Source organism: Ambystoma mexicanum, chromosome 2p (genome assembly GCF_040938575.1).
Source record: "Ambystoma mexicanum isolate Mex_15411 chromosome 2p, UKY_AmexF1_1, whole genome shotgun sequence".
Taxonomy (NCBI): Eukaryota; Metazoa; Chordata; class Amphibia; order Caudata; family Ambystomatidae; genus Ambystoma; species Ambystoma mexicanum.
Genome location: NC_090923.1, coordinates 1,129,629,802 through 1,129,656,377, shown reverse-complemented (window position 1 = coordinate 1,129,656,377; position 26,576 = coordinate 1,129,629,802). Strand labels below are relative to the sequence as shown.

The window sequence follows — 26,576 nt, the reverse complement described above, 5'->3', positions numbered from 1 at the left end:
AAGTGAGTCCCAACACTTACCGAGGGCGATCGTTTCCCAATCGTCTGGGAGGGACATCTGGACAATCTCTTAGCAAATGATTAGATGCTCCACAATACATACATAGGCTGCCTTCTCTGCGTCTCTTACGCTTCTCAGGGGTAAGAGGGGCACGAGTGATACCTATTTGCATAGGTTCTTCTCTGCTTTGTTGGAGGTAGACAAAGAAACAGGAGGAAGGGTTTCAAGGGGAGGAGATCCGAGTGCTATGTCTTCTTTCTCTCTGCACGGCGTTCCGTCAGACGGAAGTCGATGCGGAGGGTAGCAGTAATTAGATCCGCAAAGGTAGCTGGTCAGGCTAACCGGGCCAACTCATCCTTGAGATCTTCCCTCAGACCTCATCGAAAGATGGCATATTGCGCTTGCTCTTGCCATCCTGCCTCAGCTGCTACTTGTTTAAATGATGTAATGTATGACAATAGGTCAGAGTTACCTTGCCTGATGTCCAGAAGGTCTTCAGAGGTCAGAAATGTGCTTTCTGTTCGCAAAAAGGTCTGTTGTAAAAGGTTTTTAAAGGCACTGTAATCCTGTAAGACTGGGTCGGTTTGATTCACTAGAGGGGTGGCCCAAGCCAGAGCGTTACCAGTCATGTGGGTGATCATGAACCCCACGTTGGCATGATCAGAAGAAAAAGTTTGAGCACGAAATGAAAAGTGTAGATTACAAGCATCCAACAATTCTTTAACTCTTTTGGGTGTACCATCAAATTTACCCGAAACCAAAGGAAGTGGCGGTAAATCCGTTAAAGGTTGTTCTCTCTCTGTCATCCGTTGTTGTAAGGTAGTGTTGGCACTCTTGAGATTTTGGACTTCTAAGTTAAGGTTCTGGACAGCTGCTACAAATTCATGGATTTGCTGTGGAGTAGCCATGTTGATTTCCTGGCGTTGCAAACTGTCACAAGGGTCTGAAATATCCTCTTCCTCGAAAGAGGACTCCGCCTCACCTCCCTCTCCTTCCTCCTCACCTTTACTTTTCCACTTGGGTTCTGTCTTCTTTTTCCCTTTGATCCGGGTCTCTCCTTTTTTTATGTAGATATGGACGTCCACGGAAGAACGCCACAGCGCCACCATATAGGTGGGCCGTGGGCAATCCTCCGTGACCGTCAATGAGGGGAAAATGCCAACGGCACAAAAAAAAAACAACGAGATTTGCAAAGGCTGAAGAAGGGCAGTCTTAGGTACACGGGTAAGCAGGATGAAGCAAGACGTAGGTCAAAGGCAGTCCAAAGGCAGGCAGAGGTTCCAGTACACAGGCGAGTAGAACAGCACAAAGACGAAAGGCAGTGGCAGTCCAAAAGCAGCCAGAGGTTCCGGTACACAGGCGAGTAAAATGGCTCAAAGGCGAATGGCAGTGGCAGTCTAGCAGGCAAGGGCAAAGGAAAACGGAGAACAGAAAAGACAGAAGGCAGAGCCCGGAGTGAGCAGTCCGGAAAAGGAGGGAGAGGATGGAACGAGAGAGGGAGGGAGGGGGAAGGAACAGGGGCGAGCTGGCCGGAGCCGAGGAAAAAAGAAAAGTAAAGTACAAGGCACGAACAGAGGGAAGCGGGCAAAACCGCACAAGGGATAACACAAGCGAAAGCAACACCCAGGAGGAAACCTAGGAAACATTGCAACGCGTCCGTAACCCAGAAGTAGCTGAGTTTATATTACCGGTGATGGACGCGTAGCAGAAAGAACTAGACCTGTACGTGCCGCAACGGGAGACGTGACGGAACAGTCAATGGCGGACCGCCATTTCAGCAGTTCCAAACACGCCATCTCCCCAAGGCGTGACAGCTAGTTCCCATTAGAGGAGAGGACCATTCTGCCTCTGCATGTCGGAGGGCCGTTTCTCTAATGGGAAATAGCTGCTTCAGTGTGAGTGGGCCGTTTCTCTAATGGGAAATAGCTGCTTCAGTGTGAGTGGGCTAGTTCCCATTAGATGAGAGGGCCTTTCTGCCTCTGCAGGTCAGAGGGCCGTTTCTCTAATGGGAAATAGCTGCTTCAGTGTGAGTGGGCTCGTTCCCATTAGAAGAGAGGACCTTTCTGCCTCTGCAGGTCGGAGGGCCGTTTCTCTAATGGGAAATAGCTGCTTCAGTGTGAGTGGGCTAGTTCCCATTAGACGAGAGGACCTTTCTGCCTCTGCAGGTCAGAGGGCCGTTTCTATAATGGGAAATAGCTGCTTCAGTGTGAGTGGGCTAGTTCCCATTAGACGAGAGGACCTTTCTGCCTTTCCAGGTCAGAGGGCCGTTTCTATAATGGGAAATAGCTGCTTCAGTGTGAGTGGGCTAGATCCCATTAGACGCGAGGACCTTTCTGCCTCTGGAGGTCAGAGGGCCGTTTCTCTAATGGGAAATAGCTGCTTCAGTGTGAATGGGCTAGTTCCCATTAGAGGAGAGGACCTTTCTGCCTCTGCAGGTCAGAGGGCCATTTCTCTAATGGGAAATCGCTGCTTCAGTGTGAATGGGCTAGTTCCCGTTAGACGAAAGGACCTTTCTGCCTCTGCAGGTCAGAGGGCCGTTTCTCTAATGGGAAATAGCTGCTTCAGTGTGAGTGGGCTAGTTCCCGTTAGACGAGAGGACCTTTCTGCCGCTGCAGGTCAGAGGCCGTTTCTTTAATGGGAAATAGCTGCTTCAGTGTGAGTGGGCTAGTTCCCATTAGACGAGAGGGCCTTTCTGCCTCTGCAGGTTGGAGGGCCGTTTCTCTAATGGGAAATAGCTGCTTCAGTGTGAGTGGGCTAGTTCCCATTATTATGCAGGACTTGGACATTAGAGGCAAAAAGGGCCATTTATCTAATGGGAACTAGCCTTCTCAGTGTGAGTAGGCCAGTTCCCATTATTATGCAGGACTTGGCCACTAGGGGCAAAACGGGCCATTTCTCTAATGGGAACTAGCCTTCTCAGTGTGAGTTGGCTAGTTCCCATTATTATGCAGGACTTGGCCACTAGGGGAGCAAAAAGGGCCATTTCTCTAATGGGAACTAGCCTTCTCAGTGTGAGTAGGCTAGTTCCCATTATTATGCAGGACTTGGCCACTAGGGCCAAAAAGGGCCATTTCTCTAATGGGAAATAGCAGGACTTGGGCACTAGGGGCAAAAAGGGCTATTTCTCTAATGGGAACTAGCTTTGTCAGTGTGAGTGGGCTAGTTCCCATTATTATGCAGGACTTGGCCACTAGGGGCAAAACGGGCCATTTCTCTAATGGGAACTAGCCTTCTCAGTGTGAGTAGGCTAGTTCCCATTATTATGCAGGACTTGGCCACTAGGGGAGCAAAAAGGGCCATTTCTCTAATGGGAACTAGCCTTCTCAGTGTGAGTAGGCTAGTTCCCATTATTATGCAGGACTTGGCCACTAAGGGGTAAAAAAAGGTCAATGGGCCTCATTACGACCCAGGCGGATTTCGCGGTGCTAAATGCACCGCGAAGCATGGCGGAAAGCCGCCGATAGCGCCATGGGGGTTGGCGGATTTACCGCCCCATTCCGACCTTGGCGGGGCGGTAAATCCCCAATCCCCATTCTGCCCTTCCCCATTCCCATTTTTGCCCCATAGGGTATAATGGGAGTGGGGAAGGAGTTAATTACGCCACCGTAAAATACGGTGGCGTAATTAACAACGAGGTCCCGTAGCGCCATGGTTTTCTCCACCTGGTAAAACCAGGCGGAAAAGGCCGCCATGGCGCTACGGGAACTCGTAGTATGGCGGAGAGGTACGCCATGCACTACGCTGGCGTAAAACCCTCTCCGCCAGGGTCCTAATGAGGCCCAATATCTCTAATGGCAACTAGCCTTCTCGGTGTGAGTAGGCTAGATCCCATTATTATGCAGGTCTTGGACACTAGGGGAGCAAAAAGGGCCATTTCTTTAATGGGAACTAGCCTTGTCAGTGTGAGTGGGCTAGTTCCCATTCTATGTCAAGACCGGAGGCTCGGATTATGCTTTCTCCACAACTTTACTGTTCAGCAGCAAAGAAAAACAGTACCAAATGAACATGAATACAAATCTAATAAAATTACAATAACCATGTTTTTTGAGATTTCGTAGTCCATTTCAATTGGTCCTCGAACTGACCATGTGACAAGTCCATTAACCAATAAACACAGTCCTCAATACACAAAACTCCTGTCCTCTTTCCCTTCCTCCTCTTTCTTTGCTGCTCGGCAGCGGGTTAAGTACAATTTTGTTATTTCTATTACGTGTGTGTTTGTGAATGTGATTTTGACTAATTTTAGCACGCGAGTGACACGCGCATTGTTTATGTGATTGGCGGAGCATATCCGCTAAGTGCAGGCGGCTCCAGGGAGATGCGGCCGCGACGGGGCTGAGGCACCGGCGGCCGCAGCTCCTCCGACCCGTCAGAGAGGGCACTGTATAACAGAAGGGAGAGCGCGACGGGACCGCGTAGTTCCAGCGCTCTCTCCTTCATTTTCATTACGATTTCGACCTGTTGGTGATACGCACGAGAGATTATTTACTCCAGCGAAAGCTTTATATTAAAAATACGAGTTGCCACAGCACGCATCGTACAAACGTAGCGTCCTGTGGAAGAACTCAACAGCGCCCCTGCAGGCTGTCAGCTGATAGCGCACCTCATACGGGCACAGTCCCAGGGAAAACCTGTGTTAATATCAGCATTATATCCGTGATATAATCAGAACCAGGGAGATATTATCAAATTACCTACAATCTCGTACTGAGAAGCCCTGGTATATATTTGAATACTATTATTCATAACATAAATACTCCCCAGGGCCTGAGAATCATGAGCTCCTCCAGTGATAAGAGGAAGGCTAGTGTTAGCCAAAAGAGGAACCATTCAGACATGACTGATGTTTTCCAGAAAGCCCTGGGGGCTTCACTGGGACATAATCCTCAGCAAATAGCGCTGATGCAGGATTGGCTCCGATTCTCTCAGGGTCTGGAGAAGGTCAAAGGCCTTAAGGCACATATGAAATCTAAAGGGGACAGTAAATCAAGCCCACCCCCCCACTGGGCTCCCCACCGAAGAAGAAAGGTGGTAAAAGGAAGCGTAAGGGTAAGGCGGTGCCTAGCAGGGGACGCAAGTCATCTTCTTATACATCAGATGAGGATGAGAAAGATTGGGAGGAAGAATACCCTGAAGATGAGGAAGTGTTATCAATATCCTCATCAGGGGATGAAAGCCATGAGGCGTTAAAGAAAAGGAAGGAGGAGGAAGATGGTGCTGATGAGGAGGATTTTGATCCGGAAGCACTAATACATCCCAGATTGTCAGAATGGGAACCTCCCAAAAGAATTACGACATACTTAAGAAAGCGCCTGAGGGCGCCTCTAGCCAAAGAGGCTAGAAGCAAGATGAGGGCGGAATGCTCCAGACCACTCCTCCCTGAACGTGCGGCAGATACACCTGATATAGATGAGAAGATAACTTTTATGAGCAAGTTTACAAAGGATGTGAGGAAGGGTCTTGACAGATCCTGGCACTCATGTCAAGATAAGATGCTTGATATGACTGGACCCCTCACAAAGATTCTCCAGATGGGAGAAGAAGCGAAAACAAAAGGGGAGCCGATAGACCCGGCAATTCTTATCGGATGGGCCCAAAGGGCGATATGCATGTTGGGGAATGCTAATCATGCTATAACCACGGAAAGGAGGAGATCTTTGTTAGTAAAGATCGACCCTAAGTTAAGCGAATTAGCCTCCTCTGAATCTGCCACATCAGCGAAGGGAAAGCTATTCGGGGACTCCTTTATCAAGGAGCTCACCAAATTTGTAAATTCCTACGCTGCCTTGGATAAGGCTCAAGCCTCACTTAAGAGGGTTTTCGGGAGGCAGATTTTTGGACGGGCCAGCAGAGGAAGGGGTCGTTCGGCTGGCCGGATCCAATACAATCGATCCTACCAGGACAGAGCTTAATGGAGAGAACAAGAGGACCGTAAACAGACACCTTTCTTCCCATCAAGGGGTAGAGAAAGAGGCAGAATCTGGCGTGGGGAACGTCAGCAAAATAACCCAGGTGAGAATAACATTCCCACGTACAAATACCCCAGAAGTAGGGGGAGGACGGCTCAATTTTTACAAAATTGCTTGAACATATCGGGGGATTCCTGGGTAATACAGACAGCTCAAGGTTTTTATATAGATTTTCTAGATACACCAAATCAGGTAAAACCACCAAAAAGGTTAGTGATGAACAGGGAAGACAAGTGCTTGCTGGAAAAAGAATTGAGAGGGCTGGAAAGCAAAGGAGCTATTCGACCTGCATCAGGTCAGACTGGAGGTTACATAAGCAATATGTTTCTAGTAAGAGGGAAGCACAAGACAAGACCCATCATAAACCTGAGAGGTTTAAACGGTTATGTGATGTACAGACACTTCAAAATGGAAGGGATACATCTGTTAAGGGATACCCTGATTCAGGGAGATTGGTTAGCCAGGATAGACTTAAAAGACGCATATCTGACTATTCCCATAGCAGAAGAACACTGCAGATTTCTGAGATTCATCTGGGGAGAATCAACATGGGAGTTCCGATGCCTGCCTTTCGGCCTGGCATCGGCACCTTGGTGCTTCACCAAGATGATGAAACCAGTTGTATCACATCTCAGAGCGCAGGGGATAAGACTTATAATATATCTGGACGACATATGTCTGATGTGCCAGGAGAAGGAGACCCTGATAGCGCAGGTACAGGTAACGATAGACTTGTTAGAGAGTCTGGGTTTTGTGATAAATTGGGAGAAATCCAGTGTAGTACCTACGCAAGCGATGGAATTCCTGGGTTTCATAGTGGACTCAATCCAGGGAACTCTCAGTCTACCCCTTCACAAGGTGAACGATATCAAGAAACAACTGAGGCACACTCTAGCGAAGGGAGAACTCTCATTGAGGGACATTGCGAGACTGGTGGGCCGACTGGCGGCATCAATACAAGCAATCTTCCCAGGACCTCTACACTACAGGGCACTCCAGATGTTGACGATATATCACCTAAGGAGGGGCGCTTCATAAGAGTCAAGAGTGACTATCTCACAAGAGGTGAGAGAGGAGTTAGAATGGTGGCTCATGCATATGGATGCATGGAACGGGAGAGCAATATTTGGTTCATCCCCGGACCTGATCATAGAATCTTACGCCAGCAGATGGGGCTGGGGAGCCCGATGCGGGAACCTGTCGACAGGGGGCAGGTGGTCGGATCAGGAGACGAGCCTCCACATAAACTGCCTAGAGTTACTGGCAGGGTCCTTTGCAGTGAAAAGCTGGACCCAGGAGAGGATTCAATGCTGCGTTCTGTTAAAAATGGACAATGTCTCAGCAGTCAGATATATCAACAGACTGGGAGGGACAAGATCCACAATACTAGCAGAACTAGCGAAGGAATTCTGGGAACTCTGTCTGGAGAGAAGAGTTTCAGTGAGGGCAGAGTATCTACCAGGCCAACAAAACGAAGTGGCCGATTGGAACTCCAGATACCTCAGAGACGCCAGCGATTGGAAACTGGACGAAGGGGTGTTTCAGGAACTGATGTCTCGTTGGGATCCATGTCAGATCGATCTGTTTGCATCGAGACTGAACAGGCAATTACCCCGCTTCTTCAGCTGGAGACCGGACCCAGAAGCAGAGGCGATGGATGCATTTCTGCAGTCCTGGGGCCAACAGAAGAACTATGCGTTTCCTCCCTTCTCCATGATAACGAGGACGCTAGCTCAAGTGAGACGTCAGAGAGCATCTCTAATCCTAATTACACCAGATTGGAGAGGTCAGGTGTGGTTCCCCAGTTTACTGGAATTGACTCATCAGAACCCAGTGGCTTTACCCAACATAGAATTAATCATTCGAGACCCCAGAGGCCTCAGTCACCCTTTGGTGGGGTCAGGAGGACTCAATCTCTTAGCGTGGGCGATTTCAGGGGATCTTGGGTTAGGCCAGGACTATCGGATGAAGCTGAAAACATCATTAACGAATCCTGGGCCCCAGGGACACACAAGGCTTATAGATCAGCTTGGGTTAGATGGAGTAGCTGGTGTTTGGAGAGGAACATTCATCCCGATGGAACGGATGTAGTTCATGTGGCAAATTTTTTAGCGCAGATGGCAGCCCAGGGAAAGGCGTATAGAACCATTAACACGGCCAGGTCGGCGATATCGGCAGGACATCCTAGAGTTGAAGGCTTAGCGATTGGGGAACATCCACTAAACTGTAGACTTCTAAGAGGGGTAAAGATGATCAAACCTCCTACCGAGAAATATAGTGAATTATGGGATGTAGACAAGGTCTTGAGGTTATTTTTATCATGGCCAGATAATCAGGATCTGACACGTAAGGCAATTTCAGGCAAGTTAGCCATGCTCTTATGTCTTTTAGCATGTAAGAGATCCTCTGACGTTAGAGCCCTGGAGATTAATAGGAAAAGTATATCACCTAACGGAGTGACATTCCTCATAACAAAGAGGACCAAGACAGGGTTGAGATCGATTTCCTATGAGTTTTTTCCAAATCAACCAAAATTATGTCCAGTCAGATGCTTAACGGCATACGAAGATATGACGAGGGAAGTAAGGCCCCAGGGGTAACACAATTACTAATAGCAATTTGTAAACCATTTAAAGCAGTTAGGCCGGCTACCATAGCTAGATGGCTTAGATGAGTGATGGTACAAGCAGGCATCGATATTGAGAGATATGGCGCTCATTCAGCTAGAGGAGCGATGGCTACTAAAGCTTATAACATAGGGGCCAGATTAGAGGACATTATGAGGTCTGCAGATTGGTCGAATGAATCGACTTTCAGAACTTTCTATTTTAAACCCATGGAAAGTGCAACATCGTTAGTGGTAAGTAAGCTTTGAACAAGCATAATCCGAGCCTCCGGTCTTGACATAGAATTCAGATTTTCCACACATTCGTTACAGAAAGTCATAAGTCTATTAAAGACACGGAGGTGAAGGATTATCCCACCCGATCAATCGTATGAATGAGATATTTACATGTCATGTATTGTTGATATTGAAGTTTAAGGAGACATGCAGGATGTATAATAATATTAATATAATAATATTTATGAAGATATTGTTAATGCTCAATGTGGATACAAATTATTTAATATATAGTTGAGTTTTACGATTGACCCACCCTATTTTCGGTCTATAGTCACCTCTCTAATTTATATTTCTATAGGGATGGCGACGGACATCAAACAATCGGGAATATGAACTAGGAGAAGAAAAGCCAAAGATGTTCAGAACTCATCCTCGCAAGAACAAAGAAAGAGGAGGAAGGGAAAGAGGACAGGAGTTTTGTGTATTGAGGACTGTTTATTGGTTAATGGACTTGTCACATAGTCAGTTCGAGGACCAATTGAAATGGACTACGAAATCTCAAAAAACATGGTTATTGTAGTTTTATTAGATTTGTGTTCATGCTCATTTGGTACTGTTTTTCTTTGCTGCTGAACAGTAAAGTTGTGGAGAAAGCATAATCCTTCGCCTCCGTGTCTTTAATAGAATTATGACTTTCTGTAAGGAATGTGTGGAAAATCTGAATTATTATGCAGGACTTGGCCACTAGGAGCAAAAAGGGCCATTTCTCTAATGGGAACTAGCCTTCTCAGTGTGAGTAGGCTAGTTCCCGTTATTATGCAGGACTTGGCCACTAGGGCCAAAAAGGGCCATATCTCCAATGGGAAATAGCAGGACTTGGGCACTAGGGGCAAAAAGGGCTAATTCCCGAATTAGCCTTCTCAGTGTGAGTAGGCTAGTTCCCATTATTATGCTGGACTTGGCCACTAGGGGAGCAAAAAGGGCCATTTGTCTATTGGGAACTAGCCTTCTCAGTGTGAGTAGGCTAGTTCCCATTATTATGCAGGACTTGGCCACTAAGGGGTAAAAAAAGGCCATTTCTCTAATGGGAACTAGCCCACTCACACGAAAGCAGCTATTTCCCATCTGAGAAATGGCCTTAACAACCGATGGTCCTTTCTCGGATGGGAACTAGTATCAACCATTATTAAAGTACTTTCAAACATTTGTACTTTCTCTAATCGGCACATTCCACCCCATCATTTACTTCAAAGGTTGGTAATCTTTATTGAATAAAGAGAAAAGAAAATGTCACGCGTTTTCCTGTAGCACATCTAAGATTTAGATTGTGAAATGAGAAAACAAAAGACTTAACACCGAAGTGGTTGTGACAGATCGATGAGTAGATATACAAAAGTGCACTATGAGTTTTCTACCGGGCGCCATGTTGGAGTAGGTTTGGATACACTGTGGCCGTTGCTGATCCTGAATTCGAAATCGCTCTTCATATGTGTATATCTATAGCGCCCATTACCTCCACGTCCACTCTTCCTCGTCCCAGTACTTACCTCATGAGGCACCCGCCTCCGACACAGGACCTTCTTCTATTTCTTCTTATTTCTATAACTCCTCCCCCACACCCACGTCACTTAGTTTAATTTTTCCTGCCTCTGGCAGGTTGGGCTTGTTTGTTTCTTCCCGGCGCGGGGCGCTGGGGAGCTCCGAATGCTGGCCCCCTGGTGCGGCTGTGTGGCGGGGCCTTCGGCTCCTTCAGGTGTGGCAAGACTCCTGGGTTCCCTGCGGGGCTTGGGACCCGGTTGAGTCAGGCTGCCTTGCCTGGTTTCTGCTGGGCTTTGGCCAGCGCAGGGCATCGTGGCCCGGGTTCTGGGAGAACGGACCCGGGTTAAGGTAAGGAGAAGGGGGGGCATGTTTTTCCTGTTGCATGGCCATGCTGCATGGGCGGCTGTGCACGGATTGGCGGCTCCTTTTTTTTGTTTGAGCCACGTGCTTCGGAGGAGGGTGGGCTCCTCCTCTGGTGCTGCAGGCATGTTGCCATAGGAATTAATTGATGTTGTTCCTATTGGTTGTTGTTCTTTCTGGCCTCTATTTGAATGTGGGAGAGGCACGTTAGCAATTGTTTGTATGTGGAGCCTTGGTTCAGTGTGCAGGGGTCTTTGGTGAAGCAGGCTTCCTTGGTCACTGTTTTTGGGCTTACTCGACATGGGAAAACATTCTGCAAAGAGCAGGCATCTGGTCCTGTCTTCTTCTTCTTCGTCTTCATCTTCTCCTGATTTACACAGAAAGAGAAAGAAGAAGGCTAAGCGTTTTTCCCTGACCAGAAAGGATTTGAAGAAGCTACTTAAGCATACTCATGGACACAAGCGCAGGCGTCTGTCTTCCTCATCCTCCTCTTCTTCTGGCGCTGAGTCATCGGCCTCTTCTTGTTCCTCTTTGGCTGATGCTGAAGGGAAGTATCTGGACAGAGAGGGAGTGGAAGAGGTGCTGGCTCAAGTTGGAGATTGCATGGGATTTTCAGAGCCCCTGGTGCCGGTGGAGGGGGCCGACCCTTCTATTCGCCAGTATAGGCATACACCTAGGAAGGGGTTGCCATTGGTTTCCGATATCCGGGAGAAAATCCTCCGGGAATGGCATGACCCGGAGAAGATTGCAATGCCCCGCTTCATGTCCAAACTTTACCCTTTGAAGGGCGAGACTTTGCTGTCTGATCCAGTTGAGGTCGACGTTATCCTCGCCAGCCTGGTGGGTCGCTCCTCTATGTCGGCCGAGGAGGCGGCCGTCCGGGATCCAGTGGACCGCCGAGTTAATTCCGGCCTTACGAAGGTTCATGCAGGGGCGCATCTGGCCCTTCGAGCAAATATCTATGGTTCCTACACAGCTGAAACAGTGTTGAATGGTTTCAGGGAGTTGAAAAAGGCTGTCAATGAAGGCTCTGATTGTGCCCCTTTGCTTACAGACATGCAGAGACAGGTTGAGTTTTTGGCCGATCTGGCTTTTGATGGGGTGCGTGGTTCAGCCATGGCCATGGGGGCTGGTATATCTGCCCGGAAGCATTTGCACCTAAGGGACTGGAAGACTGATGGGTCTCAGAAGGCGGCTGCCCTGAAACTTCCTTTCACTGGGTCCAGGCTTTTTGGTGATTGCCTTGAGGATAAGGTGCACAAAGTTTTTAGGGCGGACAAACATGCTGACAAACTTCGACGCAAGCCTCCTTCAACGGCCAAGAAATCTTCCTCTGGAGCTGGTCCAGTGACCAGCAGGTCTTTTCCTGGCTCCTCATCACATTCTTTTCGGAGGGCTAGGGGGGGTCGGGGTCCTCCACGCTCTTCACGTCCTGGCCCGGCACCTAAGTCCTGACGGTTTGGAATTGCCGGTGGGCGGCTCCGGCAGTTTTTTCCAGTATGGGAAAGGTGGTGTTCCGACTCATGGGTTCTGGACACAGTACAATGGGGGTATCGAGTGCATTTCCTGTCTCCTCCTGTCCAGCATTGCATGGTTCGGACTGTGGTTCCCAGGTCTCGGCTCAAGAGGTTGGCCATGGACGCCGCGCTCTCCGAATTAGTGTTGAAGGCGGCCATCATGCCCGTTCCTCTCCCTGTGCAGGGTCAGGGGTTCTACTCACGGGTGTTCCTGGTCCCCAAACCTTCTGGGAAGTACCGTCTAATTCTGGACCTCAAAGCCCTGAACTGCTTCGTCCAAAAGGAACACTTCAAGATGGAGACTTTACAGAACATTCTTCCGATGTAATAAAGGGGGATTGGATGGCATCTCTGGATCTCCAGGACACTTATTACCATGTGGCTCTCCGTCCCTGGCACATGCAGTTCTTCCGCTTTGCAGTGGGATCCCGACATTTTCAGTTCAGGGTGCTCCCGTTCGGACTGCGATCTGCCCCCAGAGTTTTCACCAAGCTGGTGGCTCCCCTGGTGGCACACTTACATCTGCGGGGCATTCAGATATTTCCCTACCTGGACGATTGGTTGGTCAAAGCGTCCTGCCGGCAGACTGTCATTTCTCATCTCCGATTGGTCTGCCAGGCATTACAGGACTGGGGTTTCCTGGTGAACTGGCAGAAGTCCCAACTGGAGGCTTCTCAGGATCTAGTTTTCATTGGTGCACGGGTTTGCACCAGGATGGGGAAGGTGTTCCTGTCCCTGGAGAGGGTCTGTCGCTTGCTGACTGTTCTGGGCAGGGTTCTCGGGAGGCAGTATGTCCCGGCCCGCCTATTGCTGAAATTGCAGGGGCACATGGCTTCTTGCGTGTTTCTAGTTCCCTGGGCCTGTCTTCATCTACGCCCCCTGGTGTCCTACCTTCTCTCCCACTGGCTCCCTTCATCTCAAGCTTTCGAGGCTTTGATTCCGGTGTCTCTGGCGCTGCGGGTCTCCCTACAGTGGTGGTTGAGGGTTCCGAAACTACGGGCTGGGGTGTCCCTGATCATTCCTCCTGTGACCACACTTACTACCGACGCCAATGGAAGGGGCTGGGGAGCTACGTTGGAAGTCCTCTCTGCTCAGGGGTTGTGGGATCCGGAAGAGAGCCATCGGACATCCAATTGGCGAGAGTTGTGTGCCATTCTCCGGGCTCTGGTGTACTTCAGGAGGTTGCTGATGGGCCGGGCAGTTTTGGTCCGGACGGACAATACGACAGCTTTGGCTTACGTCAACCGCCAAGGGGGTTCCGGCCGCTCCTTGAATGCCCTGGCAGCTCAGATAGGTGCTTGGGGGGAATCACATCTGGTGTCCCTGGTGGCTTCACATATCAGGGGGGTGGACAATGTTCGGGCGGATCTACTCAGCCGCCGGTTTCCCTCCTCGGTGGAACTGGTCCTCTCGACCCAGGTTTTTGCAGAGATCTGTGTCAGGTTCGGGACCCCTATTCTGGACCTGTTTGCGTCTCCAGCCTCAGCAAAAGTTCCCCTCTTCTGCTCTAGTTTTCAGACAGAGGGTGCGTGGGGGGTGGACGCCCTCTCTGTGCAGTGGCCTCAGGGTCTCCTTTATGCTTTTTCACCTATTCCTCTTCTGCCTCGGGTGGTTCAGCGCATCAGAATATCCAGGGTGACTGTATTGTTGTTCGCTCCGTACTGGCCCCGCCGGAGTTGGTTCCCCTCTCTGTTGGAGCTTCGGTGCCAGGAGCCTTGGCTGGTTCCGAAGTGGCCTTGTCCCCTTCTGGGGGATCTACGGTTGGGGGTCCGCCAGATACAATGGGCAGTGTGGATATTATTTATTTATTTATTTATTAAATTTATATAGCGCGCAGGCAGCCCAGGGGCATTGTGGCACTGTTACTTGCAAGGAAGACTTAGTTACAATGTGTGCAGGTTGTGCCTTGGGTTACAGTGAGGCAGTGACCTGTGATCAGATATACCACATAATACATCATACAATACAATTATGAGGGCTAGGCCATGTAATTGTTAGATGAACAGGGTCGTTTTCAGGGTTTTCCGAAAGGCGGTCAGTGAGGGTTCAGAGCGCAGGGAGCTAGGGAGGGTGTTCCAGTGTACGGCAGCGAGGTACGGGAAACTGGAGCCCCCTGCTCTGGTCCTTTTTACCCTGGATACTGAGAGCATGCTGGCATAGGGTGATCTAGTGGGTCTTGTGGAGGAGACCAGGTGGATCCTCTGGGAAAGGTACACTGGGGCGGCAAGATGGACACATTTGTGGGTGATGCTTGGAGCCTTGAATAAGATCCTCTCCTTTATGGGGAGCCAGTGGGAAGCTTTTCTGGCAGCGGTGATGTGCTCTCTCTTGGCAATGCCTTGTGCAGCGCGTAGGGCACTGTTCTGTATTACTTGGAGCTTCTCAAGATTTTTGTTGGAGGTCCCAAGGAAAAGAATATTGCAGTAATCAAGTCGCGAGCCGGTTATGGCCCTGGCTATGTTAGTGCAAGTGTCTTTTGACAGATAAGGTCTGATTGCGTTAAGGAGTTTTGCATGGTAAGCGGCCGAGGAGGCAATGGCGTTTACTTGTCTGGTCATGGATAGATTGGAGTCTAAGTAGACGCCTAGTGTTTTTACCGTGTCAAGTACTGGGATCGTGATTGAGTCAATGGTGAAATGGCTGAACTGAGCGTCAAGTTTCTTGATGGTGTCAGGGGAGCCTACGAGTAGGAGCTCAGTTTTGTCGGAGTTAAGGCAGAGGCCGTTGATAGCCATCCACATTTGAATTGTGTTGTAGATGTTGTTGAGGGTAGCAGAGTCCGTGTCATAGTCGCCTGTCAGAGTGAGAAGGATCTGTGTGTCGTCGGCGTAGTTGGTGTAAGAGATGCCCATGGCGTCAAGGATGAGGAAGAGGGGGCGGGTGAAGATGTTGTAGAGGGTGGGGGAGAGGCAGGAGCCTTGGGGCACCCCACATAGCATGATAGAGGGTGATGCAGTGGCTAGGTCAGAGAAGACCTGCATGGTCCTGCCTTGGAGGAAGGAGATGATCCATGTAATGGCTTCTTGAGAGAAGTTGGCTGTGGAGGAGAGGTGGTGGCAGAGGATGTCGTGGTCTACAAGATCAAAAGCTGCCGACAGATCCAGGAGAAGGAGCAAGACAGGTTTGCCTTGGTCCCTTGCGTCGTCCATTTGGTTTTTTAGGTCGAGTAGGGCGGTCTCTGTCCCATGCCTAGGGCGAAAGCCGGATTGTCTCAGTCCAAGGAGGTTCTGTTCTTCGAGGAAGTGCTGGACCTGCAGGTAGGCTGCTTTGTCTAGAATCTTCAGGAGGAAAGGGACAGTGGTGATGGGGCGGTAGTTATTAGGGGAGGTGGGGTCAAGTGTGGGTTTCTTTATGAGGGGTCGGACCCATGCTTCCTTTAGGCAGGCGGGGACTCTCCCTGTGGTGAAGGGGGCGTTGACGAAGGCTGTTAGAAAAGGGGCCAAGGTGTCTGCGCAGTCTTTGATGATGGAGGCAGGACAGGGGTCGCCTTTGCAATTGGAGGGTTTTATGTTTTTCATAATGTTGATCATGTCGTTTTCTTGGATGGTTTTAAACGAGAAGGTGGGTGGGGCCTCAGTGGGTGATGGGGGCAGTGGTGGTGGGGAGGGTGTAGTGTGGGTGGAGAGTGTGAGTTTGGTGTTCAAGATTTTGGCTTGGAGAGAGCTGATCTTATTGCGCATGGCTGTTTGGATCTTGTCACACCATTCTTTGTCCTTAGTGAAATTTTGGGGGGTGGGTGTGGGGTTCTCAAGTTCCCTGAAAATGGCGAACATTTCCTTGGTGTTCGACTTGGCCTTAGTAATTCTCTCTTCGAAGGATTTAGCTTTGGCTTTAATGATGGCTTTCTTGTAATTAATTGCAAGGGATTTGAAGTTGAGTTTGTCTTTCTCATCCCGTGATGTTTGCCAAAGAGCTAATGCTGCCCGTTTGTCGGAGCATAGTTTTAGAAGGTCTTGGGTGAACCACGCATTAGCGTGTCTAGTGGGTTTGGTTTTCCGAAGTTTAAGTGGGGCGATGGTATTGATTGCTGCTGTGATGGCCGTATCATAATTTTTTGCCAGAGTTTCCGGGTCGTTGGAGAATGGGGCTGTGAAAGCAGGTCCCTGTAAGAAGGGTAGGAGTCTTTCTTTGGTCAGTTGACGGGCACTCCTTGTAAGGGCAGGAGGCAAGGGAGGAGGGGGGTGGGATGTGGTTGTAGTGGTAGGGATGTTAAAGGTGATGGTGTGGTGGTCGGACCATGGGGTGGGGGTGTTGCCCGTGACTGTGATGGGGCAATTGTGGTGGGCGATCCAGTCTAGTGATCTGCCTAGGGCGTGTGTGGGGTTGTTGATGGTGTTGACGAATCCTAGGGTGGCTAGAGCTGTGTCAAGTGCTTTGGCTGTAGGGTCTTTGGCGTCATTCAGGCCAAGGTTGATGTCTCCAAGGAGGATGGCTTTGGATGACTTTTTGAGGTTGTCCGCCAGGAGGTGGGTGATGGAGGCCTGGAAGTCTCCTAGGGGGCCTGGTGGTCGATAGATGAGGTGTAGGGTGATGGTGCATTGGTGCGAGATGGTGAGTGCACGGGCTAGGCTGATATCTCAGGGGTTTTCTGGTCCTGTGGTGGATTCCATAATGAATGCTCTTAGACCCTCCACTCTGAAGGCTTACGGCAGACATTGGAGCCATTTCCGGGACTGGTGTGGGCGGTCTGGGATTCCCCCCCTGCGTTCTGGCCTCCCTGCTATCCTTCAATTCCTCTGGGATGGGTTTAACAAGGGCCTGGCGGTTTCCACGCTTCGCTCTCAGTGGGCCTCCATAAAATTCCTTTTGGGGGACTCTGATGGGCACTTGGATGGGGAGGTGTTGGTGGGGAAGTTGCTCAGGGGGTTTTCTTCTTCCCGTCCTTGTACTTATAAGGGGCTTCCTCCTTGGGATCTCCCTCTTGTCTTAAAGTTTCTTCAAGGGCCTCCCTTTGAGCCCATTTCCGAAATTGATATGAAACATCTGACGCTGAAGACTGCTTTTCTGATTGCCATAACTTCTGCCCGTAGGCTTGGGGAGATTGGGGCTCTGTTATGTCACCCCCCTTTCCTGAGGGTTCTGCCAGACTCGGTGGTGCTGAGGTGTGATCCGAAGTTTCTCCCTAAAGTTGTTTCTCGTTTTCACACCTCTCAGGATCTGGTTCTCCCTGCCTTTTTTCAAAATCCGCAAACGCCAGAGGAAGTGGCTTGGCATAGCATTGATGTGCGGCGGGCGGTGTTGGAGTACTTGGCTAGAACTACCCCTTTCCGCCGCTCTGACAGTCTTCTGATTACTTTTGGCCCGGCTGGGGCTGGGCGTAAGGCATCTGTAGTGTCCATTAGCCGATGGATCCGTCTTGTGGTCTCCATGGCCTATGTGGCTTCGGGCCTGCCTGTGCCTGCGCACGTTCAGGGGCGGTCCACCAGAGGTTTGGCGGCCTCATGGGCCGATGCTAGGGGGGTTTCTCTACAGGAGATATGTAGATCTGCCACTTGGGCTGATCAGAGCACCTTCATCAACCACTATAGGTTGAATGTCTCCCACTCTGGGGTTGGTTCCTTCGGGGTTGGAGTTTTGTCTGTGGGGATGTAAAATTGGAGTTATTAAAGGTGTGTGTTTCTGCACTGTTTTGACTCTGTGTCTCATTGGGACCTTTTTCCCCGTTTGTTGCTTTGGTATACCTCATGAGGTAAGTACTGGGACGAGGAAGAGTGGACGTGGAGGTAATGTTCTGATTACTTACCGGTAATCTTCATTACTCCTAGTCCTACTCTTCCTCGTCACAGTACTGACGCCCCTCCTCACCCTCCCTGCGGGGAAGGTCCCATGCTACGGCTTGGTAATATGAAACTAAGTGACGTGGGTGTGGGGGAGGAGTTATAGAAATAAGAAGAAATAGAAGAAGGTCCTGTGTCGGAGGCGGGTGCCTCATGAGGTAAGTACTGTGACGAGGAAGAGTAGGACTAGGAGTAATGAAGATTACCGGTAATTAATCAGAACAACAGCCACCAGTAGCGGTTGCTCTGTTGTCCTACCCGGAACTGATTGGACGTGGGAGGTTTCTTGTCATAAATTGGTGTCCGTCCACTCCTTGTTGCCCAATTGGCTAATGAAGACGTCCCTCTACCAACAAAGACAAAATCGACTCGTTAATTGGTTGTAAGTTGCATCACTCAAATGTAAAGGCATCACCCCTCGACAGGTCAGTAGTCCAAGAAACACCGCTGCCCTTTGCGCAGGCGTAGTTTCCCTGGAGTGAGTATATAAATACCGCCCTCCCGGTATATTGTCTTTCTCTGAGTCTTCAATCAGTGCTATTGATTCGTCTCGTAAGTATGGGGGGTGTCATCGTGATGTGCTCTACATTTAGAACTAAACTAGTTTGAAATGTTTGTACGTACGCGAGTAGGTTGCTAGTAAAAATATCAATTTACCCAAAAAAACAAATAGCCTTAACTGCAAAACGAAGTAACTGTACTTATATCTATGTTAATGGGGTACGTTGCCGTTTGTCCTGGCTGGGGTATGGGTCTAGTATAGCAGTAACATTACTTTAATTGCAGGAAGCGGTTTAAAGACGGACCACCTGCGCCCTTGTACATGTCTTAACCTTGTCTCTTTAGGTGGGGCAGTATTTTTATAACGGGAGAACTTAGAGGTTAGTGTGGTGTTCTGTTTATCCCACCTCCGGTTCACAGGAGTTCGGATCTTCACGCTCCTAGCAGACGCAATCAATATGGAGTCTTCTTAAAACACGTATTAGCCGTTTAGATGCTCGATGGGGCACTGCTATCTTTATTTCGGGTCTCCCCTCACTCACGTATCCGGGGTCACAAGTTGCATTAACCTACCAGACATGTTAGCTACATTATTTCTGTCTTTGCTCTTGTCATGACCTGCTTGCGCTCAGTCCAGTCGCCCACCTGACTTTTTACTGTCTTTGTGGTTTCCTTTTGCTTGTTCCCTACTATAATATCACTTTGTCTAAGGTTTTTTGTTTAGTTCTCACGTTCCTGTACGTCAGGTCCCTTCTTCCGTGTCTTTTTATTACCTTTTTTCACTCCGCTTTCCCCTTTGCTCACCTCCTGCCCCATTCATTCTCCGTGGCCATCGCTCATTGCACACAGACTAGCGCATCAGTTTGGGGCGGCTTTTTCAATTGCATAAACGGTAACCGTTTCTTTGCTGATCGATAGCCTATTGTATTAGTGTTTTGGTGAAGGGGTGATTGCATGCCTCCATTTCTTGGCATGCCCTGGTTATTCCATACTAAGGTGTGTAATGTTCGGAGGTAGAAAAACATCCAGTGCTATGTCTTCGGTGCCAGCTGCTGTCATCAGCTGGTTCTATCCTCAATCGCTGGGACATTAAAGCCATTACTAATGGCATCACCCGAAGTCGTATTCTGGTCTCTTTATCCCCCCCCCCCCATTTCCCTTATACTGATGTGCATTTTTTTTTTACCATCACAGGTGGGTCTCATTGCAGATTCGGAACACCCTTGTTCCGCCAATGAAGAGGACATTCCAGTGCTTGGATCTGGTGCAGCGTGCTGACTGGTGTTTTATAACAGTTTACCCCGTTGACTCTATGTAGTACCTATTTTCTTTCTACATTCCTTTTCTTTGTCGTGTGCTAGTCATAGGTTTTAGTAGTGAAATTGCGACGAGTCTTCACCTTTTATGAATATATGGCTGTCTTGCCAAGAGCCTTAGGATTATTAGGCTTCCATGAAGCCGTTTCAGAGTTGCCATGCCTCGTGGTACAGGTACTAACCACACTGCCTACAACGTGGCTGTGACAGCTCCAGCACATAGCTGGAGATGGCTGCAGTGGCGCTTAACATTGCAAACTTTGTGCAGGGATTTATCTTATGCTTGGGTGTGATTTACTTGTAATGATCCCGACTCGAAGTGGAGCATGCTCACAATGGCCGTCTCTTTTCACGTGTAGATAATCTGATATGTATGCCTCTCGCCACATACTTTCCTTTAGTTTTTCAGGTGGTGGTTTTGGAAATTTGTATATGGAAAAACTGCGTTTTATTAGCTTAGGGGCCCCTCAAGTTTCTTTGCTTTTATGTGCTAGAGGGTAATATAAACGGAAGAGAACAAAACAAATGTTTGAGGGTAGGGCCACTGTTTACCTAGTTACAATTATGTAGTTCTGGGAAATTACCTAGAGGCAGACTGGGCATACATTGATTGAATAGTGTCGGTTGAGGGGACACTTCCACTTGCTAGCAAGCAGAGCAATTCTGCAGGGTGGTGCATTCTAGTCTAATGGCGCAAGTGGGAGCTGTAGGGGGATGATTCAGATGGCGACTAATGGTGGCAAGGCAGTGGTTGACTAATTGGGTGGTTGGCTGAGATGTGAATCTAGATGGGTTGGAAGTGCAACACACTTGAGCATCCTACTTTTCTCTTGTCTCCCCGACAACCCTTCCTATGGGTGTGCTCAATAGTCAGTTGTAGGCCCCCCACCAACAGCCATCAAAGCGATATTTTTAGTGGGTACTACAACATCCACCTGCTAGTTGGGGAAGAAGCCCACACGCCCTTCTATACTGTTCAACCCACCTCTTGCATTTTGCAGCGTGGCTACTCTTTAATTTTTAAATGCTGACCTCGGAAGTGTCTAGTTAGGGTTTTCAGTCCCCATTATGGTACGTGTTCCTACACTCATTTACTTTATCCCGAGACTTGGCTTTGCTTTTGTTTTTTAAGTCCCTACTGTTGGAAATGACAAATTCTAATGATTGACTCGAAATGTTTATAACGCATTGTAAAACTAATAAAGGACACACGTTTCTCTGACTAGTCTTGTGTGGTGTAACTTTGATCTGCTAGTGCTTGCGTTTGATTTTTTAGAGAACGGGTAGGGGAGCAAAAAGTTAAATTTATACTTTAGCAATATTTACATTTCCTTCCTCCGAAGCCCAATTCAGGTTTGTGAGGCCGCCTTATTGGAGGCAAAGCAGGTAATGTAATGCATCTTGCACTCACCGAAGCAATGCTACGTGCCTATATTACCCTTGCGTTTCAGCCATCACTCTTCCAATGTAATTGCTTTTCCTTGCGTCCCTGTGCAAGGTAGTGTTGGTATCGAGGATGAGGTTCAAACCCCGCCTCTCTCCAGGCACAAAACATGGTGTCTCTAGGTGTCATCATGGATGTCCCTTATCTCCACAGGGCGCAGCCTTGTCACAATAGATAACCTTTCTCTTGTGCTCAATAATTGGACCCTTAAGCTTAATACGAAATTGCGAATTTTCATTGCCAGAATTTCAGTAATGTTCCGACCAGACCCTCTTAATTGTGTACGAAGCCACTCCCTCTTTTATATATTGTGTTCACATCGTTGTGTTTTGAAACGGCGCATTCAAACCAGCACTCCTACCACCTCCCATCCCATTGGCTGCCCTTACTGCAATCTGTGCATCAGGGAGGCGGGAGCCGTGGTATTGATTTTCGAGCTGGCGGCATAACATTTCTGACTTTGATCCGAAAAAATATGCCCCACGGCTGCTGCACCACAAAAATCGATCACTTCTGGACTTCCTACCTCTGCTTCCCTTGTTGCTGGGCATCTTGCAGCACTTAGTTTAAAAATGCCATTTCGAATCATTATTTGTACATCTAATTCTGTTAGTGGTCTGGCCCTGCTCCCCCCTCGCATTGGCTGCCCTGGGCCCTTAAGCCAATCCAGGTAACTGGGATTGGGAGCCGGCCACCACTACATGAGGCCCTGTCCACCATGCCCTTTGTCCTCCCGTGTCCAATTGTGTGCCCCCACTAGGCCCCTTGTCCAATTTTGCCCCAATAGGCCCCCCCTTCCAGCTGTGCCCCTTTTGACCCGTCCTGTCAAGCCTTCTTGCCCTCCTCTCCCTTTTCACTTTCCTTTATCTCAGCACTTATATCATTGTCCCCGACCTTTGATGATAGCTTCTGTCCCTTGTTGTCTTTCTCCTTCCTCACCTTCCCAGCACTCATCAGTCTCCAACCCTTTCACTATTCTTGTTCCGCTTCCCTTCACTCCCTCCACCCCCTCTTGTCACTCTTGCACTGCAACAATTGTCGTCAGACATAGTAATGTTGTTGCTAGTATTGTCTCCCTTTTCCCCCCTCACCTTTCGCCCTTATTGTTCCATGCACCTATCAAACTGCTTTTTGTATGAGGTGAAGCGGCTGGTGTAATACATCACTGAGTAGATGTCACAGATAAGTGGTCTGATGTTGGATGGAGGGGGGCTGGGCAGGTAATTTAGAACGTTGATGTATTCCGGATTCTTCAATGAAATGAATATTGATGCACAGTAAAAACCTCATGCCCTCATTTCTTGTGATCATTAATGCATGGACTCTGTGACTTTACTTATCACAAGTGTCAAGGCTACCTCCTCCCATACATTGCTAGGAAATTCATGGGAAAGGTTTTTGAACGCCCATACTGCTTCTTCCTCTTTGCAGCTTGCACCTTTCAAATTTGGTTGCTCACCACTGTTATCTTTCAAAATCGCGCCAACCCCCTTTAGTTTTTCTCTGCCACCATTGTAACTACACTCGCCAGCTATAGTGCGCATTAGCATACATGCCCTAAAAGGGATCGACCAGTTTAGTCATTTAACATACTTGGATGGGTTTAAGGTTCTTATACCATGCACTGTTGCCACCTGCATGGTTTATTGGCACTGGTGGATCTGTAAAGCAAGGAAGGGAGGTGGACGGAGCATGGGGAAAACTATCAGGAGGTGGATGCACCATTGGCAGCTTATTCAGTGACACCGTTCACTGAGTGTAGGTGTTTTTATGTTGCTAGCTACCATGTGGTGGTTGCCGTGAAGTGTGCAGTTCTGTATTAGGAGGGTACGTTTTTGGGGTTAGTTAATGGAAGTACCTTATTACCCCAGCTTTTCTGACGGTGGCCTTAAAATCTCCGCCCTTAAAGTACATTCTGGTGTTGGTTATACCCTCATGGGTTCCTTTGGCAGGGGGTGTGTTCCCTGTGCACCATGGTCTTCCCATTATCTTGAACCCTTTATCAGTGGTCCCCTAAGTCGGACCAATCTCCCTCCCCTGTGGCCTTTGTATTGGGATGGGCACATCCTAGATCTCAGAACCACCCCTTGCATTCAGACTCCTTCTCGCCACTCCTTTTCAGTTGTGTTCACTTTATTCTTTCGTTTAGAGCTGGAGAGGCATGTTTTTAAAAGTTTTCTGAATTGTAAGTGTTCCAGCAAGTGTTATGGCTAGGCAGAAGAATGCTGGTCACAGCTTTTCCTCGCGTATGGTTTATGTTCAAAGCGGATGTCGTTGCTGGATCCGTGTTCTAGTCTGCTGACAGATGGTGGCTTTCTTTTGTATGAATTCCACACTTAGGCCATGGATCGTTCTGTTAAAGCACATGGTTTTGAAGGGGATTTGTTTACATTGACTGGGAGCCAATGTAGCATCCTTAACGCTGATGTGGTCCATTCGTGAGAGTTTGTGAATCTGGTGGCTGCATTCTATATTCTTTGTCGTTAACTCAGTGGGTAGTCTGGAATTCTGATGTATAAGCTGTAGGCGGAGCCTATCCTGGATATGAGGGAGATGGACAGTGTTTGAAGGAGAGGAATGGTCTTTTTGATCATGTTGATGGCAGAAGCTGGAAGAAGCATTACTCATTGCAGTCCATTAGTGTTTTCCTTATCACTGATTGGTGTCGTACAGCTGTTGAAGAGAAGCAGGGATAATTGGGATCTTTGTGGTAATCCACAGGTGTCCATGATGGGTATTTGGTTTTATCCATACTGTTTGCGCTTGAGACAGATTTAATCCAGACCAGCACCCTGTTGGCTCTTACTATTTCCTCCAGTCTCTAGATGAGGTTATGCTTGACTGTCTCATGCGGTGGGGAGGTTGTGTTTATGGAGTTCGGGTCTGAAGGCTACTTATGTTGGTTATTTTCTGTGTTCCAGTGTTAGTTCGTAGACTTGGGTATATATTTTTGCTGGATGAAGAATGTTTGAGATCGGTATGTAGTTTGAGAGGTCTGCCACATTGCTCATTGTTTCCTTGAGAAGTCTGATGTGAGAATATTAAATCTTGTGACTCCCCCTGTAGGTTTAGGTAGCAGTTATGGTGTACCAGTGCAAGGATTGATTTATAGATGCCTGGTGGAAGGGCAGGCTACCTTGTAGGGTTTTTTCACCAATCAGTTTTTCTCTTGACATTTGGGCAAAGCTGTTCAGTCTTCTCTGGTTCTGCGATTCGTAGGGGATGTTGCATGGTCAGTTTTATTGCCTTTTTTGTATGATCCGATGTCTGATTTTATTAAAATTATCCAAGGTGGCATTTTTGCAAGGCACCTGCCTCTGGGGATTGTCTCGTTTACAATGTTGAATAGTTCTTTCTGAGTGTTGGCTTTTGGGATTTAATGTCTTTGTATTACTAGATGACCCCACCCACCTTCCTGGATATTTGAGTAAGATTTGCTGTTCCTAGATGCAGCACATTTCCCCCACTACATGAAGCAATTTACATACCAGGGCCTCCCTACCCCGTATAGTTGTAGCATGTACTCTGGTCCACATCTCCCCTTCTCCATTCTTGGATCCTCTTTGAACAGACCCTTGCAACATATTTGATTTCAGGAAACCACCCAGTTACAAATGTACAGTTTCACACATAAAGGGGCCAACACAACCAAGCATGTTTTCTCATAGCGGCAAAGGACCTCAAACCTCAGGATGCAGCTGACATTAACCTGGTCTGGTTACACTAGAATTGTTCTGGTGGAGTGACCACAACTTCTGTGCTAGGGATGGGGCCCACCAACCACTGGGGCCAATTGCATGCCTGTTAGATGTCAAAAATCCTATACCGTGACAATTGCAAGCTACCGGGTGTTGCGTCCCATTCAATTTAAGTGAAAGTTTACCCTTGACAAGCTCTACTGTGCTGACTGAACACTTTTGGGTTGCACTACTATCCAAAAGAAAGCTTTTATAGAGACCAGCCTCTAAGTACGGTTTCAGGTTTCTTGCTTCCAAGACAAGTGTTGCCTAGTGTTGCCTAAGTGTTGCCCCAGCCAATTACTTATGCTCTGTTTTTCAGCTATACCCTTGAAAACAGAACCTCGATCCACTTATTGCAACATGTCTGCACTAATCTCAGGACTATGATGCTCTAGACCACTGCTCTGCTGTTAAACACCATTTGTTGGGATGAACAATGGCTTGGATCACCTTATAGCTCTTGCTGGGGCGGCGGCATCATTCTGTAGTCTTGGCTCTTAAATGGATTTGCATGCTCTGCTCTTGAATATGCCTCGTCATCAGAACTGCTGGTCACTTTAGTCATTTTGGGTCATACTGCCCACATCCAGTTAGACTGGTCCCCTTGACTCCACCGCTGGTGGAAAGATACAAATGCTGGAGAATAGGAGTTACAGGCAGTTAACTTGGTCATATTGACAAATTGCCATTCTTCAACTCACATTTCCCTCCCCCCCCCACTATTAGGTTTGCTGATCGATCCCCTTGTCTTGGTTTGCATATATCCATCCACTGTTGCAATTCTATTTACGTTTGACATTTTGGTGTCCAGCTTTCTTTTATATGCTTATAAGACCTTTCAGATATTTTACTTAAGAGCTCGCTATAACAGAAATAGATACTGCAACTGGTTAGCAAGGTTACTGCCACCCACAACCACCTACCAGGTACTACGTACTTATTGAAATCCCACTTCATCGGGTGAATATAATTCTGTACACATCAGATGCTGTGAACTATTCTTGGGGACAACTCGTGTCTCCTTACCTGCCACACCACCTTTTCCCACCATGTTCATTAATACATGCCCAGGTTTTGGCACTGACAACTGTTGGCTTGCTTGGAAAACCCAATGCTTGATATGGGGATTGATTCTTAAAAACCCATCCAGTGAAAGCACCCAAACTAATCTGGCCTGCTTTAGCACACCGTCCATCATGCAATCAATCACCAACTGCATCTAGTACCCTTCATTGTTGGCTTATTTCTTCACGGTTCAGCTGTGCTTGCTCCAAACTGTGCAGCACGTTCTCTGGACCCTTGTGCCTACTGAAGACTAATTGAATTGAAACAATTCAATTGAAACACTCATCCCTGCTACTGCAGTCCTATTTTCCCCTCTGAATCTGTAGATTGTATTGTTTAAGAATTCTTGCCTGTTATCTCTTTACAGACCAGTGTATGGTAGATACCTGGGTGGGGGGAGGGGTCACAATAAACCACCATGGGACAAGTCAAGGTGACGTAAGAACACCACTGAAGTGATGGGTGCAATATAAATATTGGATAACTTAGTTGATGCAGGATGT

General features: G+C 48.3%; 1 long non-coding RNA gene and 1 other non-coding gene across 3 annotated transcripts in view; both read left to right on the top strand.

Moving 5' to 3' along the window:
• Nucleotides 1-21,046, top strand: part of LOC138567203 (uncharacterized) — a 121,068-nt gene extending 100,022 nt beyond the window's left edge. The window contains exon 3 of one of the 2 annotated variants that reach the window (XR_011302132.1): nucleotides 19,703-21,046. This is a non-coding gene — a long non-coding RNA (uncharacterized lncRNA). Of the gene's footprint in view, nucleotides 1-9,172; nucleotides 9,457-19,702 lie in introns of those variants that run through there. The other variant, XR_011302131.1, reaches the window with a different exon arrangement.
• On the top strand, nucleotides 19,466-19,600 carry LOC138568132 (small nucleolar RNA SNORA57). The gene has a single exon (XR_011302504.1). It is a non-coding gene; the product is annotated as a small nucleolar RNA SNORA57 (small nucleolar RNA).
• Nucleotides 21,047-26,576: the final 5,530 nt, after the last annotated feature.